The sequence below is a fragment of the Eumetopias jubatus genome, unplaced genomic scaffold, assembly GCF_037043125.1.
Source record: "Eumetopias jubatus isolate StellerSeaLion01/CBP00866 unplaced genomic scaffold, mEumJub1_p1.0 scaffold_2, whole genome shotgun sequence".
Lineage (NCBI taxonomy): Eukaryota > Metazoa > Chordata > Mammalia > Carnivora > Otariidae > Eumetopias > Eumetopias jubatus.
Window position 1 is genome coordinate 84,606,414 of NW_028274808.1, and position 6,000 is coordinate 84,612,413.

The following is a 6,000-nucleotide window of genomic DNA, read 5'->3' on the forward strand; positions in this document are numbered from 1 at the left end:
TGTCTAGAGCACAGAGAAGTGTGACTGGAACTAGCATGGAAGAGGAGCCCAGGCTGGGAAGGCTATCCAAGCCCCCAAGCCTGGCTGGAAGCTATTCCCCCCCACTCCCGCTCTCTACCCCTCCCTCCCCTACACACACACACACACACACACACACACACACACACACAGTCTCTGTTTTAAGCAAAATGAGCCCTCGCAATCTACAAACCAACCTTAGGAGGGCGGGCGACAGGCTGAACCAGATCAGAGATCTTCAAAGTAAACAACAGGCACCCCTGGGGAACCCCACAGCGTTCCAAGGGCTGTATGGATATAGAGAGTTCTAAAGGAACCAACTTCCAGATCCAATATTTCCATAGGAACCCTTTTTTATAAGTGATATGCCTGAAATGTGCCAACAGCAAGCATTTTCTGGCAAGTTCTCCTTTCCCACTTCCCCTTTCATAATTACCCTTCAACCATTTTACCAAAGGAAGGCACATCTCTCTCCCATTCAGAATCCCACCATATGCCTTGCCTCCCCAGGGTGCCAAATAAAGGGGCAATTTGAAAAACTGATATGAGAGAAACTTCTTTCAGGAAAGCGTTGATATCAACACTACCCATACCTACATTTATGATACACATTTCCAGTAGAGTTTAGTTTTATGCCTCATAATTACTTGTCAAAAGTTAATGAATTACTTTGGTTACCTGTGTACTAATATTTAAAATAACATAAAGGATAATTTTAACAAAATTATTTTAAAAATTAAATTTAAATGTATATACTTTTTGTTGCAGAGGAGTAAGAAAAACACGGAAGTTGGAAAACATTGTAAACTTTCTAACTATAAAATGTTGAATTAAAGAATAACTGAGTATTTTGTAGGTCAGCGCTAACAGTGCCCAAGGGGTATTTCATTTCTTGAATTTCTATTAGCAGGCATATAAGCAAAATGCCCAGTGAGAACGAAATGATACAAGGGATTATTGAATGTATCACAGGGCTTCTTTCCTGTGTCACTGTGATAAGTACAGCTCCCCCGCCCCCACAACTTTACAACCAACATATTTTCTTCTTGTAGGATCATTTTCAGTTTCAATTCCTTTATTTAACAAAATACTTTCTGTCACTTTTCTGATCCCCTCTGCAGTCTGTTAGCACTTGGAGAAACTTTAGCATCAGGAGAAGAAGCAACTATGTATTACTAGAACATGATGAGCGAATACACATTCAGACTTTTTTTATCCGTTTTTATATGGTCTATATACAAAATATACATTTTGTACACACACACACATATATATGCATATACATATATGTATATATGTATATTTTGGTCCTTTCAAAAAATGACCTGCAAGACACTACTAGAGTCACAGTGGAATAAAACAGTGAAAAATATATGTATACATATACCCTGCCTCCAGATATAAAACGAGTACGAATAACACTGCTGAACTGAAATGAGACCAAAGAGCTTCTTATTTCCTACATCTGATTCCAGTACTGAGGAACTTGAAAAAAAAAAAAAGCAAAATAATAAATAATAAATATATAATAATAATTAGTAAAGGGCGCCTGGGTGGCTCAGTTGTTAAGCGTCTGCCTTCTGCTTGGGTCAGGCAGGATCCCAGGGTCCTGGGATCGAGCCCCACGTCAGGCTCCCTGCTCCACGGGAATACTACTTCTCCCTCTCCCACTCCCCCTGCTTGTGTTCCTTTTCTCGCTGTCTCTCTCTCTGTTGAAAAATAAATAAAATCTTTAAATAATAATAATAATAATAAGTAAAATTCACCATTAAATAGCTAATAGTGAATATACTGCAGGACTAGCTAAAACAACAAAGGTTCTTCCAACTTCCCTATGGAATTTTTCCACTCAATCCATCCAAATAGGATAGCAGCAAGCACTTAAGCATTATTCAATCTCAATAGCCTCATGCAGTAATCTGCAATCACTGTGTAAGTAAATCAAAGAGCTAGTATTGAACTAAGGAAAGCAGCTGGCCTCTTGCCAACCCTCATACCATAAAGCCTTTGAAAAAGCTTCTCAAATAGTTGACTACACCACCTCAGTTGTGATATAATGGGAAAGGCTTCTGTTCTGATCTCTCCATGAACCCCAGCTTTCCACTTGGATGGATGAATGGACAGGGAGATGGATAAATTCAGCATATAGATCAATCCACATGTACCTATGCCAAGCTCTATCAGCAAAAACTGATGCAAATTAATGTTTTCATTCAAGAACCATGAAAGAAGTTTCTCCAAGGAATCAAACACATATGGACACTCATGTGAATATTAGTTGATCATAAAGCTAATCTTGAAATATATAATTAATGATTGATGTCAATCATGCAAATACTATATAAGCAGTATTACTTGAAAACCAACATTCTATCATTATAACACTGCGTCCGTCAAAATGAAGTCGTGGTTAGTTGTCACTGCCAAATTGTGGGAAATACTTATATGGAAATATCATTCTTCATAAATACCCGTGATCTTAAATCTGTCTGGGTTCAAATCCTCAGTTCTAGCACTTTACTAGTTCTGTAACTTTGGAAAAGTTATTTATTACCCTATGCTTCAATTTTCTCAGCAGTATAATACAGTCCCTACCACCACATAACTTTATTATGATGATTTTTAAAAACATACTTGGAACAACGTCCAGTACATAATAAGAACTCAACAAGTATTAGCTATAATTCATATTATTTCCCATAATTCAAGTTGCTGGCAGAAAGACAGAACTCTCTGTATTATCATTAACTAACCTTCTAAAGAACAGCTACCTAGTGAGCAAACTTAACAGTAAACTCTAAGAGATAAATGAAGAAAAGGACAGTTTTCTAAGTTTAAGATGTTTTTAAAACTATTTGGGGTTCAAGACCCACTTAAAAACCTAATTAGAGTTGTGGATATTTTCCTAAGAAAAATCCACTTATCCATAACATTTCAGGGCTTCAATCATAGCCTTCCTGAAATCTATTCAGAGCCAGCAAACCTGAGATGGAGAACCTCCTGGGATTTAAAATCCTTCAATTACCAAACTCTGTTTCAAACAACTTTAAACCACTGATTTTCTCCTTCCTTCAAACTAGAATCAAAGAAGTTGATAAAACATGTATTTCATTAACAACTAGTATGTCTTGCAATAGAGCTGCTGACATTTATATCTGAATCTCATGGGTGAAAACAAAAGCATCAAATCATTTTCTTTAAGCCCACCAAAATCTGGATTTTCAGGACTACAACTTCAAACCAGGTTCTGGAGTTCCCACTCCAGACTGTCAGAGAATAGTGAATCCAAAGTATGGGAAGGGGCGCCTGGCTGGTTCGGTCAGTAGAGCATGTGACTCTTGATCTCTGGAAACTGACTTCGAGCCCCACATTGGGTATAGAGCTTACTTAATAAAAAACAATATATACATTAATAGATTAATAAGAAGTTAAAAAACAAAGTATGGGAACACTGCCTACTAGAGCTTCAGGACCAGTGACCAACCTAACTCCTCTGTGTCACTCTGTCACAGAGCAGATGATACTGCAGGAAAGGCCATTCTGAGTATGACTAAAACTTTGAGAGGAGAAAACACAGGGAGAGATGGAAGAATGTGACTTTAAACACAATCATAACAAACCTTTAGAACTTTCTGAGACTTCTTAACTTGATTACATCAAATTTTAAATTCTTCATCACTTTTTAAATCTAAGAAGCCTGTTGCTTTTTTTTCTTCAGTCCCTTCCTTTACATCTCTTTATGTTCTTTTCTTTGTACCACCTTCCTCTGTCTACCTTGCCCACCACACTGCTTTTCAATAAAACAAGAGGAGTTTAAAAACTGAACCTATATTGCACCTTGCTGCTTTCAGTAGAACAGTCCCCCTCACAGCCATCCCACTGCAGGATGCCACAACCATCCAGATCTAATCTGTTCATTCAGTCAAGTCAGTAAAACCTCGTTAGGTACACCGAGAAGAGGAGGATGCCTACCAGTTACAAGTAGATGTCATCACCCGTGTCATAACATTAGAAAGTAGCTTTAAAAAACATAATGGAAAAACAGCTAGCGACAACCACTTTACTTCCAGTTTTGAAACTTCTGACTCACCCTGTTTAAGAATCTGTTATACGCATCGTTTGAGAATAACCTTGCTTATGGCTACGTTGAAGCTATCAAAATCTTAAATGCACGGCATTACATAAATTAAAATGAATTGTATCCGTTCGCAAAATGCAATCTCAGTTGGAAAAAAACCGGATTTTCATTTAAATCCACCTTGGATAAGGGTTTTATTGCAATTAAAGTCTCCCGCATCTCTTCCAAGTTACTAAGACCGCTTTTCTAAGAGATGAGTGGCTTGTCCAGGGTTGGAACTGAGAATATAGACCCAGGCCTGATTGCTCAGCAGTAACCATTTCTGCAAGTTCCTCTCCCTAGGAAGACGAGGGTCCTTATCCAAGAAGGGGAGGGTAACTCGGTTTTGCAAACAAAGGTAGCCACAGACGCGCAGGGCCCTACACACCCTTGCGCCCACCGACAGGGAGTTTGGGAGGCGGCAGGGAAGAAGCGGGGAGCTGCGGTACCTTTCTTGAACTCTCTGAGCTCGGTTAGGTGCAGAACTCAGCGCTCCGTGCTGCCAGACGGCGTCTTCTCCGAAACCGGCAGCTTGGCGGGGGCAGCCAGACGCACGTCTCTCGCTCTCCGCGGGTCAGCTGCAGAGTCAGCGGAGGGGAGAGCCCGGCGCGGGGCGCTGCCTCCCCCTACTCCACTGCCTGCAACACCGAAAGACGCGAGCGCACGGAGGAGCCGCGCGGGACCCGCAAGCGGACGAGCAAGCTGCGCACCTCTGGAAGCGGAGGATGGCGAGCCAAGGGCATGGGAGGAATAAAGGGTCAGAAGGGGAAAAACCTCTGTGCGTAGTGCAACCGAAAACTAAAGTTGTGGTCAAGTGTTCCCCGTGAGAGGGCAGGGCGGGGCGGCGCGAGCCGGTGGCGGGAAACGGGTGGGTCCGCCCGGAGCTGGGAGAGGCCCGAAGTGTAGACTTTCGGGGAAAATTCCATCCCCTTTTCAACCACCACCACCGCCCCTCCCAGAGCGAAGAAGCCGAACTCTACCTCCATCGAGTCCGGGCTGCAGGGCTGGGGGCGGCAAGCGGCGCAGCCGGACGGGCGCGGCCACCCGGCTCCCTTCCCTGGCGATGGGCTTCGACTGCAACGAGCGAGTCAGCCGGGATTCCCCCTGGGCACCCCGAACCTAGGGGAGTCCCAACCCCCAGCGAAAAGAAAAGTGAAAGAGAAAACAGCAAGGAGCACAGGGCAAGATAAACATCCCCAGCGGAGGCTGGGGGAAGGGAAGGTGGCAGCAGACCCTGAACGACTGCCCCAGGTGTCCAAGTTCCCCGCCCCCTAGGCTGGGACGCTCGGCAGGTTTCTGCCACTGCCAAGTCCGGGGGCGCAGAACCTGGAGGGAGGAGGAGGTCAGGGAGCGCCGGCCCCGCCTCGCAGAAACGTGGGACTGCGGCTTTGGCCTGTGCCTGTACCTTCCCGGACACCTGCAGGGAAAGCGCAAGAAGTCTCCGAGACCACCCCCAGCACCCACCCAGCCTGGCTGAGGGCGGGAGGCCTCCCCGGAAAAGCCTGGAGACCTGGGCGGCTGGTTGCGCTTGCAAGTGGCCCAGAGGCAAGGGAAAAGTGTGTAGTAGGATCGGGCTGGGCTGGCCGGCTACTCCAGACCAGCCCCTCAGCCCGCAGCGCAGGCTGGAAGAAGGAAGGCTCAGGTGAAGTCTTACTGCAGAAGACGGAATAAGACAGCGGGATGATTACTTTGTCCAAGGCAGTTAACATGGAGGGTGAACCGGCAGAAATGAGCCTGCCTGTGGATCACTTTTCCAGTCTAGTGCATACTCGAGTGTAAACACTGCACATGGCCCCATTAAATAGGACCCTGTGAAATGGTATTAGAGTATTTTACAGTTGGAAGAACGAACTAAGTTCTTTGAA

At 44.2% G+C, this 6,000-nt stretch overlaps 1 protein-coding gene across 3 annotated transcripts in view; it reads right to left on the reverse strand.

The window, feature by feature from the left end:
* IL15 (interleukin 15) overlaps positions 1-5,262 on the reverse strand; it is a 76,710-nt gene extending 71,448 nt beyond the window's left edge. For 2 of the 3 annotated variants that reach the window (XM_028102359.2, XM_028102356.2), the window contains exon 1: positions 5,116-5,262. The gene's annotated coding sequence lies outside the window, so the exon portion shown is untranslated. Of the gene's footprint in view, positions 1-4,584; positions 4,894-5,115 lie in introns of those variants that run through there. The other variant, XM_028102357.2, reaches the window with a different exon arrangement.
* Between the last annotated feature and the right edge of the window lie 738 nt (positions 5,263-6,000).